Source organism: Lissotriton helveticus, chromosome 4_1, assembly GCF_964261635.1.
Source record: "Lissotriton helveticus chromosome 4_1, aLisHel1.1, whole genome shotgun sequence".
Lineage (NCBI taxonomy): Eukaryota > Metazoa > Chordata > Amphibia > Caudata > Salamandridae > Lissotriton > Lissotriton helveticus.
This window is the reverse complement of record NC_136063.1, coordinates 93,319,716-93,336,061: the sequence shown is the minus strand read 5'-3', so window position 1 is coordinate 93,336,061 and position 16,346 is coordinate 93,319,716.

Here is a 16,346-nt window from a genome sequence, read left to right as displayed (position 1 = left end):
GGAAGACATGGCATGGTAGTTCGGGCTGTACTGTTCCCATGAGGCACAGGGTCAGACTGATTTGCATATTGCCATGTTTGAACTAGGGTGGCCGAGTGAGCTAAAGAATGGTGATGGATTAAACCCAGATCAGTTGACTGGGGGTGAGTGTTTGATTTGCTCAGGCGCTCCGTCCATCATCCCCTTTTTTATCGCTTTGTTCCCCCTAAGTGTGGCAGAGTATGCTCAGACGTGAGTCCCTTGCTCACTTGGCCACTGGATTCAAGATAGCCTGGCTGATAAGGATTATGATCCGAAACTGGTCCCAGGATGCTTGTTTCCGGTCCAGGGAAGACATGGCATGGCAGTTCGGGCTGTACTGTTCCCATGAGGCACAGGGTCAGACTGATTTGCATATTGCCATGGTTGAACTGGGGTGGCCGAGTGAGCTAAAGAATGGTGATGGATTAAACCCAGATCAGTTGACTGGGGGTGAGTGTTTGATTTGCTCAGGCACTCCGTCCATCATCCCCTTTTGTATCGCTTTGTTCGCCCTAAGTGTGGCAGGGTATGCTCAGACGTGAGTCTCTTGCTCACTTGGCCACTGGATTCAAGATAGCCTGGCTGATGAGGATTATGAATCTGAAACTGGTCCCAGGATGCTTGTTTCCGGTCCAGGGAAGACATGGCATGGCAGTTCGGGCTGTACTGTTCCCATGAGGCACAGGGTCAGACTGATTTGCATATTGCCATGTTTGAACTGGGGTGGCCGAGTGAGCTAAAGAATGGTGATGGATTAAACCCAGATCAGTTGACTGGGGGTGAGTGTTTTATTTTCTCAGGCGCTCCGTCCGTCATCCCCTTTTGTATCGCTTTGTTCGCCCTAAGTGTGGCAGGGTATGCTCAGACGTGAGTCCGTTGCTCACTTGGCCACTGGATTCAAGATAGCCTGGCTGATGAGGATTATAAATCCGAAACTGGTCCCAGGATGCTTGTTTCCGGTCCAGGGAAGACATGGCATGGCAGTTCGGACTGTACTGTTCCCATGAGGCACAGGGTCAGACTGATTTGCATATTGCCATGTTTGAACTGGGGTGGCCGAGTGAGCTAAAGAATGGTGATGGATTAAACCCAGATCAGTTGACTGGGGGTGAGTGTTTGATTTGCTCAGGCGCTCTGTCCATCATCCCCTTTTGTATCGCTTTGTTCGCCCTAAGTGTGGCAGGGTATGCTCAGACGTGAGTCCCTTGCTCACTTGGCCACTGGATTCAAGATAGCCTGGCTGATGAGGATTATGAATCCGAAACTGGTCCCAGGATGCTTGTTTCCGGTCCAGGGAAGACATGGCATGGCAGTTTGGGCTGTACTGTTCCCATGAGGCACAGGGTCAGACTGATTTGCATATTGCCATGTTTGAACTGGGGTGGCCGAGTGAGCTAAAGAATGGTGATGGATTAAACCCAGATCAGTTGACTGGGGGTGAGTGTTTGATTTGCTCAGGCGCTCCGTCCATCATCCCCTTTTGTATCCCTTTGTTCGCCCTAAGTGTGGCAGGGTATGCTCAGACGTGAGTCCCTTGCTCACTTGGCCACTGGATTCAAGATAGCCTGGCTGATGAGGATTATGAATCCGAAACTGGTCCCAGGATGCTTGTTTCCGGTCCAGGGAAGACATGGCATGGCAGTTCGGGCTGTACTGTTCCCATGAGGCACAGGGTCAGACTGATTTGCATATTGCCATGTTTGAACTGGGGTGGCCGAGTGAGCTAAAGAATGGTGATGGATTAAACCCAGATCAGTTGACTGGGGGTGAGTGTTTGATTTGCTCAGGCGCTCCGTCCATCATCCCCTTTTGTATCGCTTTGTTCGCCCTAAGTGTGGCAGGGTATGCTCAGTCGTGAGTCCCTTGCTCACTTGGCCACTGGATTCAAGATAGCCTGGCTGATGAGGATTATGAATCCGAAACTGGTCCCAGGATGCTTGTTTCCGGTCCAAGGAAGACATGGCATGGCAGTTCGGGCTGTACTGTTCCCATGAGGCACAGGGTCAGACTGATTTGCATATTGCCATGTTTGAACTGGGGTGGCCGAGTGAGCTAAAGAATGGTGATGGATTAAACCCAGATCAGTTGACTGGGGGTGAGTGTTTGATTTGCTCAGGCGCTCCGTCCATCATCCCCTTTTGTATCGCTTTGTTCGCCCTAAGTGTGGCAGGGTATGCTCAGACGTGAGTCCCTTGCTCACTTGGCCACTGGATTCAAGATAGCCTGGCTGATGAGGATTATGAATCCGAAACTGGTCCCAGGATGCTTGTTTCCGGTTCAAGGAAGACATGGCATGGCAGTTCGGGCTGTACTGTTCCCATTAGACACAGGGTCAGACTGATTTACATATTGACATGTTTGAACTGGGGTGGCCGAGTGAGCTAAAGAATGGTGATGGATTAAACCCAGATCAGTTGACTGGGGGTGAGTGTTTGATTTGCTCAGGCGCTCCGTCCATCATCCCCTTTTGTATCGCTTTGTACGCCCTAAGTGTGGCCGGGTATGCTCAGACGTGAGTCCCTTGCTCACTTGGCCACTGGATTCAAGATAGCCTGGCTGATGAGGATTATGAATCCGAAACTGGCCCCAGGATGCTTGTTTCCGGTCCAGGGAAGACATGGCTTGGCAGTTCGGGCTTGTCATGTATTCCTATAGGTTCTGAATCGATCCCCCTATTCCTGACCCTATTCTAGTTAAACAAACCAACAAGTTAACTAGCAGTCAGCCCATGAGGCAGAAAACCCCCATGATGCAGATACCGTTATCTGACGCAGTCACACTACGGCACAGGAACGTGTTATCTGATTAGGTCATAACGCTTGCGATCTAATTAGACAAGCGATATTCCTCCAGCCCCTCATAAGGCATACGGAGTTCTCATAACAAATCAAACCTATGACAACCTGGGCAAAACCCTGCGGCCATTGTTTTGATTTCACAGAGAACTTTAGTAAAAGAATGTGCTAACGAGCAAGTCGTATGACATCCTTATTGACGTATCTATGTCCATCCTTACGTCAATCTCGGCACCTTAAAGGTATAAATATTACCGATCTTGCCATATGCAAACACACGCGTGGTGACGAGACGGAGCAGCCATACTTGCCGAAGCGAAGAGCAGAGCAGACCCCGCTGGCAGCAGCCCCGCCTTTCTGACGCGCTGAGAGACGCGCTGCTTTCTCCTGCCGAGAATCCAGCACCGGCGTTTCTGGGCAGCCCTCGCAGGCAGCCTGGAATATCGAGACCAGAGAGAGAGATACCATTCCTCATTCATCCTAACTTCCAGGTACAGAACTGAATAACCCCTCACAGAGAATTCTTTAGTTATTCACTTGGCAAAAACAAACTTAACTTAAACTGTAACTATCTATTCCCGCCCACGTATTAGACTTAGGTCAGGTACACGGGGTAGGCGTATCTAGAAACACCAGTTGAGTACGTTTAGTCAAATGTATATGTGTATGTAATATATTTTATTCATTTTAAAACATCTTATGGCTTAGAAACCATATCAATGTTTTTACAGTATTATTTTATACTATTGCTTTTAATGTATGCACTTTACTTAACTATAAGTATTGCAATAATATCGATCCATTTCTCTTGTATGAGAAAAGAGACTGATCAATAAATAACACCTTTTTATTGAACACGCCCGTCTCTTCCTTTTCTCTACATTCTGATGAGACTAAGAATGCACGTACTGACTGAGTAAAATAATTTGCCTTTTGTTCACACGACTCTCGAGATTGACTCTTGATTAGGGGAGAGCAAAGTTGTCATGTTCTATGGTTGTCAGAAACTAAATCCCTTCTTGTCTAATCAGGGAAGTTAATTCCTCCTTGAACATTCGAGAAAGTTTCTAGTGAACTCTGAGCTAAGCTGGCAAACCCAAAACTTTAAGTCTAGTATCGACAGTAGTAGACCTAGTTAACGTCTGGCCTAGGCCTTTACTGCTGTAGGTATTATTCCAATGCGCAGAGCCTATTGGGAAGATAGGAACTACACTACATGGCGCCCAACGCGTTTGGAAAGGGCGATAAAACTAACGTAAGACATTTAGAGTAACTCAGTCGTGCTTTCTCACTCAGACCCCTTTTCCCAAATACTCCAAAGACGTCTGGAGTGGGTGAAAGGTTATATCCGCCAGACCTCGCAGGAGGGAACTCCTATGTATGGTTCTTGGTATAAGTCAACATTGAAGGATAAACAGTTCCAAAATATTGTGCATCTAACCTTTGTTTCCATAAGAAACCTGATCTGCAAACAAAAGAAATAACCTTCAGGACAGTAAAATGTCAGAAAATGAAGAAGAAAGAGAGGCAGTTAGATTAGCAGCTGAACTCGCAGCGGCTGATGCTGCAGCACTAGATGCAGACGGGGATATAATACTCATCCCAGTCATCAAAAGGAGATCTATAACCCTTAAACTTATAGAAAATGGACTGACACCTAGAGGTGGCACAGTCATATTCGTAATTGAGGCACACGAATATCGGCAGACAGAGGTATACTATTCATGGATACATTTTCCAGCAGCAAATGCTGTAACAAAGTACTTCCACTATTACAAAATAGAGGAACCTCCTAATGAGTACACTCCTTTCGAGGAGGTGGAAGTACCACTCAAATTCCAAGAGCATTTGCTCTTATTTGATGGCGCCCTAAAACATAATAATCACATCACCAGGCTCGGTCCTTTAGGTAGACCAGGAGCAACGTGGCCGGTCCTAGCCGGATACACACCACATCCAGACATCGACGGGATGTCTGCAGCTAACCTGTTAACACAGCTAAAACAATTAATAAAAATTCATAGACAATTAGTTCAGTATGTGATGCGGACTTCAACAATTCAGCCAGTGATTAAACTTCCACAGCTGACCCCTCATCAGGGGAACACAAATAAAATTACACCACAGAACATCCAATCCTGCCTAGGTAAAGTACCGGCTAAACGGGAACAAATACCATTCAGGTTGGCACAGAAAATTACCCAAATTGAGGCGGTGTTTCCTGACACCACCCCGCTAGAAAAGCACAGGATTCTGACTATCTGTCTCCCAATGGGAATCGCACCACACATAGAGGACTGTGACACTTGGGGTACAGTCTTTGCTTCCATCTACACAAAAACGCACGGTGTTCCATCCATTTCGGTAATACCAGATGTGCTAAAACAAATTCAAGATGAATATGGTCCTGAACCCGCTTTAACTCTTGGTATGAAATTACTGAAAGACTTCAAGCAGGTCTCGGCTATATTATTAGCCAACATAAAAGGTGAAGCAGCAAACGTGGCGATCCGCCAGAGGTTAAAAGAGACAGATATAGCAGACCAACCAGCTGAAATTGCCAGAATCATAGAAAAATCCTATGAGGAACTAGGTAGAGACAGTTTAGGTGGAATACCAGTAAAACCACAACTGACTGAAAGTCCAGAAAAAATATTTTTTAATAATAATTCACCAAAAAAGAACTGGGATGGAAACAAACAATCCAATCCCAAAGAAAAGAAATTCCAGTCCCGAGGAAGGTCTCCTAGGCGAAGAGAAAAATCTCCGAACCAAAGACACAGGTCACCTCAGAGTGACCCCTCTGGGAAAAGATATAACCTTAGAAATAGGGATAATATAAAAAAGCCTGATAGATATCAAGACATTGATACACGTCCCTCTCAATCTTTTCAGACTTCCTCGCAGAAATCGGAAAGAAGAGGACGATCAGAACAAAGAGAAGAGCACGCCAAGTCCAAAGACAAGGAACCTGCTCAACTAAAAAAGAAATTACAATTTCCAAAAAAGAAGGTAGCCAGTATCAAGGTAGTTAACAATGCCGAGAATACTGAGGACACAACTGAAAAACGGGGAGTGGGCTCAGACAATGCTAGACAGCGCAGCAGAAGTGAGCATAGCTCGCAAAGTCCTTATGAATCATCTGGAGACAGTGGACACGAATGAATATCTTCAAGTGGAAACTGCAGACACCAGGGTTAGCAAACCTCACAAGATATACGAGATAACATGACGTATAGAGGGAGATAAGACTAGGAAAATGAGGGGACTATTTTGGGATAATCTCTCCAAGGGTTATGACATCCTTCTAGCTGAAAAAAACTGGCCACCAGAGTTTGTCAGGGAGTGCCCTCATGGCGAAGAAGTAATTATGCCTGCCTTCTCAAATCAAATTCCAATTCATAAAAAATACACACTTGCCAGAAAGTGGGCAGTGGCTCTAGCACCTGCTTTACATAAAAATCACGTGGGATGGGATGAGGATTCTCCTCCTCACAAAATCCAGTTAAAATCACAACCTACTGCACAAAGGCAGTACCCAATTAAGCAAGAAGCTAAAAAACAGGTAAATGAAATACTAGATCAGCTAGAATACCAGGGGGTGATTGAAACTTGCACCTCACAAATGAACAATCCTTTGTTTCCGGTCTCCAAACCAGACAATTCATATCGTCTAGTTTTGGATTACCGACACCTTAACACATGTTGCAAAACTTTTGCAGTGCAAAACTCACACAGTGCTGCACTAATGAATAACATAGTGCGCAAAAAATACAAAACAACCTTAGACATCTCTAATGGATTCTTTTGTCAAAACATAGCACCAGAGAGCAGATATTTAACTGCATTCTCAGTAAATGGCACTCAAAAACAATTCTGTCGGTTAGCCCAGGGGTACAAGAACAGCCCGGGGGTATTCTCAGCGAGAGTAACAGAATTACTTCAACTATATGATGTGGAAGCATTATCTTATGTCGATGACATTTACTTAACAGATGATGACTTGGAGACTCACTTGAAAAGATTGAACACCATAATACTTGGGTTCGCTGCAGAGGGCTACAAATTCAACTTTAAAAAATCCAGAATTGCCCATCTGAAAGTCCTATACGAAGGATATGAATTATCAAGTATAGCCTGGTTGACAATTTTTTAAGAACTAGAAGAAATGAAAAATCTAGCATATGAAGAAACATATCCTCTGCCAATCGACATTCTGCCTTTACGACATTACGCCTGTGTAATCTATACAGACGGACATGCTCAACCCTCCGTTTGGGGAGAACAAGCATACAACCCCACATGTGAGATTACAAAAGAAGTGTGGCGCGGAGGTAAACTAAAACCTCTATTAACAAAATCACACTCAGTAGAAACTAATTCAGAAAAACAAACTGAAATATTAGCTTTGAAAATGGCGCTAGATAATGCGGATCGCGAATTCCCGACACTTATAGTGTCAGATTCATATTACTGCGTCAAATCATATAACAGCGATTTGCAGACATGGATTCAAAACGGTTACAAAGATGACACAGATGCACCAATAAAGCAAAAACTGCTCTGGGAACAAATAGCTCTTTTACAGAAAGAGCTACCAAAGACTCACGTGACACACTCACTGAGTCATCAGCGTGATGGCGTTCACGTTGCAGGGAATTCATTGGCCGAAACAGCCACAGCGGCAGCCACTAAATCGGCTCCCGTAGTTCGAAAAAAGCGTACATTAAAATACATTGACGGTGAAACAATGCTGGCAGTGAAAACGTCATCAAAAGGCGACTGCTCAGCGTTACCGATCAACTATCCACTCAATTATACATACATAATCGATGCAAACTCCGTCCCTTTTGCTCGAATCCCTGGAGTGGGGGATAGAGTGATTCCAAACATGGACAGGAGAAACTTGTTAATCGCAGACGCACACATGGGCGAGGGTCTCAGACACCTTAAACTAAAAGATTCTCTGGAAGAATTACAATCACGGTACTGGTGGCCAGGCATGAGCCTGCGTCATACCATGTTTGTAAAAAACTGCCCAAACTGCAACAGAGATCGCAGTGGGGAGAGAAACAGTTTAATACCTCGTCGTTCTACTCCAGAAAAAATCAGGAGTAAAAAGGAAGGGTTGCGATTAACTTATACAGGCTAGTTCCACTTATAATGTAGATCACCAGCACTCGGCTGACGTTCGGACTGTTATACAAAGATTTGCGGGTCTAAATGGCATATACGCTAAGAGCATGCTACGTTTGACCATTGTTTTCACTCTAGCCCAACAGCCTGAGGGGAAACATGACCAAATGAGCATAGCCCAGCGGGAATCTTCTCACTTCCTTCCTGAGGGTACGGGATGGTGTAAAGAAAAAACCAAGGCATAAAGCAATCTATAACGGAAAGGATATTAGTTTCGGGAGCTGGGTGGGTCAAACATCTAATAAGTGTCCAACGTAGTCTTAATAACTTGCCAAGAAATTCTCTGAAGGGATTCAGTGCGTACGAATTATTATTTGGAACTAGGATGATGATCTCTGACATTGATAGTCAGACTTCAGTGGTGAAAGAAAAAAGCTTTGATATCAAAGACCGTTTGGCTATTTTGCAGGACTTAAACAAAACAAGAAAAGACCTGAGCAACATAAAGTTGAAACAACAGCCAACAACCACTGAAGAACCACCACCTGTCCCAGCAAGACCTGTCTGGATTCCAAAAGTCGGGGATCTAGTCAGGGAAAAGATCGCGGTAAAGAAGGAATTTGGGCCTTCTTACAGAAAAGCAGTTCCTGTCTTGTCTGTCAACGGGACAAGATCAGTTGTACTACCGCCACTTGCTGGTAAAAAGGAGAACCGAGTTGTATCAATCGACCTGGTAAAACCACAACATGTGGCCGATAACAAACAGTAGGCCAAGTGGACTCCCAATAAGTAGCAGAACACCAAGGTTTGCTACCAGTACAGAGGTCCTAACGAAGAGGCTCATCACATTCGAAACGCCTACAGAAGAACAACAAGGACTATGCAACAATGCAATAGAACTAAGACCTCTGAAAACCCAAATAAAAACATTTAGCAGAGACACACCAATCTATAATGAAGTACCAAGTGAAAATGCAAGAAACAGAAATCCTGAACCAATTGGAACAATTGACAGAACTGCATCCGGCTACTTCATAAACTTCGATGATTCCTCTGAGGGCTTCAGCGAATCAAAGACACAGCCATCATCAAAAACCTTTAAAGACAAAGCTAAGGAACTTTTGAGACAACTGAAAGAAACATATCTGATTTCCCCATGGATTGAATTTTGGGTGGGTTTTGGTGCATTTATTCTCATACTTTGGCTCATCATGGTACTTACTTTGGGACGCTTCATTGAGGGAAAATATGCTAAAATGGACACAGCAAGTCAGAAAATCAACTTGATCCTCAAACCACACACATCTTCACACGTCGAGAAAAGAGAACTTTCTTCAGCCAACTTCACAGCCAATCCGATACCTGGTGGGGTAGCCTGGGACAACACTGACTATGAAATTTATGGTCCGGTCGAGATCCTGAAATATCCACACCAAATTAAGATCTCATTGAGTGACTTTGCAAAACCAAACTCATTTGCTGATGATTGGGACTTCGAAAGCATTAATAATATGATGTCTGACTTAGTAATGTCTGCTAAATTTACCAAACATGATTATTTGCAGGGTTCTACAAATTATGATAGTATGTATTGCTATAACCACTATGGTAACCACTTTTTACATAGATCTGCACAACCTAGAAATGTTTTAAATTATAATCAATGGGAACATTGTGCAACACCTCCAAAAGGGAGCTCAAGAACCGTTTACGACAAATATTCATATTTTTCAGGTTTTAACACAAGTAATGCTGAAGCATTTTATTTTAAATTGTCGAACAAGACAGGAACCAAAACCATGATAACCAACACAAAATTGTTATATTCAGACTCATTTTTTGAACAAATGAATACTTTTGGATTTGATTATTGGGACAAAAATGTTGAATTGAAAAGTGTTTGGGGTACAAAAGATTGGCAAGTACAGGGTATAGAAGCTTTGTTTAGAGCCTGCATGATCCCAGAACAAATGATATTTTTAAATGACACTGTTCAACAGACCACCTGTCTTGGCTTAGCCAAAATCAAAGATTTAAATAAACCGTCTATTCCAAAGCCAACAATGTTTAGCAATAACTCTGATACAGATGAAGAGATAGACGTAAACCATATATTAAACCAAAACAGAACACATCCTGATTGGAAACAGTGGTTGATCTGGCCCACAGATACTAATAACTGTCAAGACAGATTCCTGAACAAAACACAGGGGTTCAAAATGACCAGGCCAGACCCTAGATATCCTCAAAGACATCACCCAGGGATAATAACCACCTACAGTGTGGGCAAATTATGCCTTCAATGGCTACAAACTTCCACACTGGCAGAAATTAAGCAACACCTAACTTTACTTACTGATGGTGCTGACATGCGTGATTTCACTTTGGGACCACGCAAACAGCGTCAAAAGCGTTTCATAGCAGCCTCTGTATATGCAGCATACAATGAGGCCTGGAAGGTTACTCAAATTGAAACAGCAGAGAGAATACGGGAAATTGACCGTATTAATTTGGAAAAATCACTTTCTGTAGTGGACAATGGGTTAATGACTCTGTCCTCCAGAATTTTTTCTTTGGACAGCATTGTGTCGTCAGCAATCGATATATTATCGCAAGACTTACTGTTATTACAACACGGTCAGTCACAATTGCGTTCTATTGTACAGCTTGGCTGGACGTTACAAAATCTGCTTTCAGGCTATGTGCCTTGGCGTTTAATCAACACAACGTCACTATTCCAAATCTTTAACCTTACTGATAGACAAATCAGTATGGCGCAAAAGGGTGCTGATTATACAATCTTGAGCATTGAAAAACTAGAAAGATTACCAATGACAATGTCAGAACGACCTGTCAGTGAATGGATAATACATGGGATAATAAATATTCCAATCTCAACCTTCAGGTTTCAATACTGCCAAAAATATATACAGGCTGGCATGTACGAGAAATTAGGAAAGGGGTACCTTAAAACAACATGGAACCTGCCCTATTCACATGCATGTGTCAGTAATAAAGAACAGAAAGTGTTTCTTAGTGGCAACAATTGTGCGATGTCACTAAGTGGCACACTTCTGTGTAATGGAATTAGTTTGCATGGAGCCTGTGAAGGGAATTCATACAACCTTTCATGTCACCAGCAAGGCGCACCTGCAACAGAAATAGAACCATTCTTTCAAAGACTCTATAATGGGAGTTACATTCTTATTGTAGACCGTAGATGTTGTAGTCTTATGCCCGGGACTCCTTATCTAGTAACTACTACTGCGAAGGTCAAGTGCTGTGGACGCTCATTGTTCCCCAGCTCCTTCCCAGACAGGGAGGCAAGGGCATGGCCCGATTTGAAAATTACTTCTATTCGAATAGATACTTTAAGCAGAATGAAAACAGTCCTTCTTCAGACGCCTACCAGGCTCTCGTCATCAAAAGAAACGTATGATCTACAAGTCGCAAGGACGACTGCAGAGATACATACATTATTATCAACTAATTCCCCCGTACATTTCGCGGAAATCCTGAATGAAATCTTAAATATTTCTGATACCAATGGGGTCTCAAAGGTATTTAAGACAGTATTTTCGATGGCATTAACACCATTCAAAGCCATACTGGGTATTTTTCCAGATTTCGTCCATTCGATTTTTGGCGGACTTCCCCTGATCCTGGGACTAATTGCAGGAATCCTATTCTTAGTCCTTATTTTTCGTTATGGCAACCCATGTCACAGACAAATCTCTTGCGACAAGGGAAGAAACAATCCTAGCCATTGGATACCGGGACCGGATATCAAAAATCCTGGGACTCTCCCGGCTTAGAGACCTGAACATGACTTGGTTTCTATCATTTCGACCAATGTGGCAAAGATGTGTTTTACCTGTATTGAGGTGTCTGCTATGCGGAGAAGAATGCGTGTTAGACACCTGTCTGACGCTACAATCGGATGCGCCGATGGATGCAGAAACATTGTTGAGCCCGATCAAGGTTCATGCTTTGTGCTGCCCTCAAAGGCTACCAATCCTGATGACGGCATTCGTGGAAGCTTCACCACTACGATTGATGGGTAGTGAAGTTCAAGATGAAAGCAGCATCGAACAGGTACGACCTTCTGTCAGTAATGCAAATCAGAATGTCAATGGAGACAATCATGCGCAAGAATGCATGATTACACCTATTTCCGAGTTAGTGGAACTTTCCCAGGAAGCTGTTGACAGTTTCTTCGAAAGCCTAAATGATATGATGTTCTCACCCGAACAGAAATAGAGACTTTTGAGCAAGCTCGCACATGGCGTTCCCTGAATTCGGCCTTCAACTTTAAAAATAAAGTCACATGAACAATTTCGCTCCAGTTCACGGACAGCAGTTTTTCCAGCAGCCCCAAATATTTTTGCATATTTTTCGGGACACTATCTTCTGCTTAAAGTAAGAACTATTCTTAGAGAACTAAGGTTTCTAAATTTTAGATAACTTATAGACATTAGCTGCCCGCTGGCATGTTCATAGATATTTTATTCTGTGATGGAATGGTCTCGAAACTTTTTTCTGTATTTAAGAAACCATTTCATGTGTAATTCTCATATACCAAATAAGCAATAATGTATACAAATGCGATTACTTTGGCATTTTTCTACAGCTTGAGTGCATACCATATATATATGTCTGCAATTTTTCAGTATATTTGAACATTTCAAAATGCATTTATGTATTTTGGGGTGGTAAGGTATACACACTACTCTATAGTATGTTGTACTATGTTATACTATGCCTAGATTAGTAAATATGTCCATAGTTAGCGTGGAGTGGGTGTCATGTATTCCTATAGGTTCTGAATCGATCCCCCTATTCCTGACCCTATTCTTGTTAAACAAACCAACAAGTTAACTAGCAGTCAGCCCATGAGGCAGAAAACCCCCATGATGCAGATACCGTTATCTGACGCAGTCACACTACGGCACAGGAACGTGTTATCTGATTAGGTCATAACGCTTGCGATCTAATTAGACAAGCGATATTCCTCCAGCCCCTGATAAGGCATACGGAGTTCTCATAACAAATCAAACCTATGACAACCTGGGCAAAACCCTGCGGCCATTGTTTTGATTTCACAGAGAACTTTAGTAAAAGAATGTGCTAACGAGCAAGTCGTATGACATCCTTATTGACGTATCTATGTCCATCCTTACGTCAATCTCGGCACCTTAAAGGTATAAATATTACCGATCTTGCCATATGCAAACACACGCGTGGTGACGAGACGGAGCAGCCATACTTGCCGAAGCGAAGAGCAGAGCAGACCCCGCTGGCAGCAGCCCCGCCTTTCTGATGCGCTGAGTGACGCGCTGCTTTCTCCTGCCGAGAATCCAGCACCGGCATTTCTGGGGAGCCCTCGCAGGCAGCCTGGAATATCGAGACCAGAGAGAGAGATACCATTCCTCATTCATCCTAACTTCCAGGTACAGAACTGAATAACCCCTCACAGAGAATTCTATAGTTATTCACTTGGCAAAAACAAACTTAACTTAAACTGTAACTATCTATTCCCGCCCACGTATTAGACTTAGGTCAGGTACACGGGGTAGGCGTATCTAGAAACACCAGTTGAGTACGTTTAGTCAAATGTATATGTGTATGTCATATATTTTATTCATTTTAAAACATCTTATGGCTTAGAAACCATATCAATGTTTTTACAGTATTATTTTATACTATTGCTTTTAATGTATGCACTTTACTTAACTATAAGTATTGCAATAATATCGATCCATTTCTCTTGTATGAGAAAAGAGACTGATCAATAAATAACACCTTTTTATTGAACACGCCCGTCTCTTCCTTTTCTCTACATTCTGATGAGACTAAGAATGCACGTACTGACTGAGTAAAATAATTTGCCTTTTGTTCACACGACTCTCGAGATTGACTCTTGATTAGGGGAGAGCAAAGTTGTCATGTTCTATGGTTGTCAGAAACTAAATCCCTTCTTGTCTAATCAGGGAAGTTAATTCCTCCTTGAACATTCGAGAAAGTTTCTAGTGAACTCTGAGCTAAGCTGGCAAACCCAAAACTTTAAGTCTAGTATCGACAGTAGTAGACCTAGTTAACGTCTGGCCTAGGCCTTTACTGCTGTAGGTATTATTCCAATGCGCAGAGCCTATTGGGAAGATAGGAACTACACTACAGGCTGTACTGTTCCCATGAGGCACAGGGTCAGACTGATTTGCATATTCCCATGTTTGAACTGGGGTGGCCGAGTGAGCTAAAGAATGGTGATGGATTAAACCCAGATCAGTTGACTGGGGGTGAGTGTTTGATTTGCTCAGGCGCTCCGTCCATCATCCCCTTTTGTATCGCTTTATGGTAGTTGTAGCCAGTTCAATTCACTTTAGCAACACTTGAGAAATGGTAACCTGCATAATAAGTTGGCATCAGTAGTATCATGGCAGACAAGTGAGAAGTGGCAAAAGCAGTCTAGCATCGTGGTTAGAGTTGGAGTGACAAGGCCTTATGCTAGTTGAAGTTCCTTCAATGTCACTTTAGCAACACTTGAGTAATGGTAAACTGCATGACCTGTGAGGATCAGTAATAGTATGGGAGACAAGTGTGAAAATGCAAAGATATGTGTGACAGACATTAACAGGTGTTATACTGTTAAGGAGGTGGTGTTGTGGAAGAAAAACTAATGCACATATCGCACTCACTGTATATAATTTGCTACCACATGCCAAATTATGTACAGTGTACCTGTGCAGTACGAGTGTTTTGGCCTAGGACGACATTCTACAATGTATTTTTGATGATTGGAATGAAATAATCCCAGACAGGGTCTCTGTAAACGTGTGAATTAATTAGTGACCACCATGGACCCTGGTCCATGGCGGTGCATCTTTTTGCAGAAGAGTATATATAAACAGGTAGTTGTATGACTTACCGCTGAATTTGCCCATGACGGACTGTGTTTTGAATGTGGTTAAAGCGGTACAGAAGCAGCAGGACGTGCTCCATGATGGTAGAAGACATGTAGAGGTGAGTACAGGTGAGCTTGGCCCTTATATGCCTCCCTTTCCACCTTCTCAGATGTGGTGGTTGGACCGACACAGTCATGCCGGCTGTGAGGGAACTCGTAATTGGGCGGGTGGTTTTACTGGTGGTCCGAGCCTCCCACAGCCTCATTGGACCGCTCCACGGTTGCCGTGATTGGAGTTGGGTGGAGGTGTCAGCGGTATGGCAGCGGTCTTCAGAAAGCCAATCTGCTCTACTTGAAATATAGTGCTCAGACTGCTGAGCTCACCCTGGTCAGACCGCCTCCACTAGGATGGGGGTCTACAGACAGACAAAGTCGTAATAAGACCAGTAGACATGACGTGTGAAGAAAAAACGGGATAGAGAAAATCGCGGGACCTTCCATTTCGCGGTTACAAATTGAGGTGGGCTCACCAACAGCTCAAAAGTATCCACAGAGAATAATAAGTTGGATACCTGTTTATAATGTAAAAAACATGCATATATTGGTATTTCTATAGCGTGGACCTAGCCTGAGAGCAAGAGTAATGCCCTTTATGGAAGGTGATGGAAAATTATGCAAGAGTGTATACATCAAGCAGTGGCTTATATCTTTTTGTTGCTTAGAACAGTATCTCACACATTTAAATTTTAGGCATATTGTAATTAAGGGCTCCATTATGATGTCGGGCACAAGGCCATCCGACAGCTAGTCGGTGGTGTTCTGCCTCCACTATGAGGCCTGGGGGGCACCTGTGACACCCCCGCCCCAAAACATGGTGCCTGCCACACGGTGCATGGATGTTTAAAAAGTGTATTTTTCCTATTGCAGCCTGTGCTCTAGCCCGCAGCACAAGCTGCAATACGAAATATGCACTTTCCGACCGCCATGAAGGCAGTTGCATCCTAATTTGGGAAGAGGGACCGCCAACTCCTTGCTGGGCAGTTCCGTTTCTGACACTCGTCTGACTGGCATCGCAATGGGGCCTTGAGTGATTTCCCGGAACTTCCCAACTTTCATTTTAATGTCAAACTGGGTTTAAATCAAGGTCCTCAGATCGACAGCTTAGCCATTAGACCACATCTCCTTCCTTAGTGTTTGTACTAGAACTTTGAAAAAACGCTTCAAATATTCAATTTCACCATTCCGTGTCAACACTTGTGTTCTTTTGATGTTTTAACATAGCTATTAAGCCGCATTCGGAATGCAAATTATTATGGTATATATGTTTTATACAGGGGTAGCACCTAAACACGTTGTCTCTTGTGAAAGTTTAAGGTTTACCTATCTGCACATACATAATGGTTTAAAGTTAAGTACATACAGAGCATGCATAATAGGCAATTGTGCAATTTGGTCCAATAGTACCATTGAGGGGTTCTGGCGATATCTTTGGC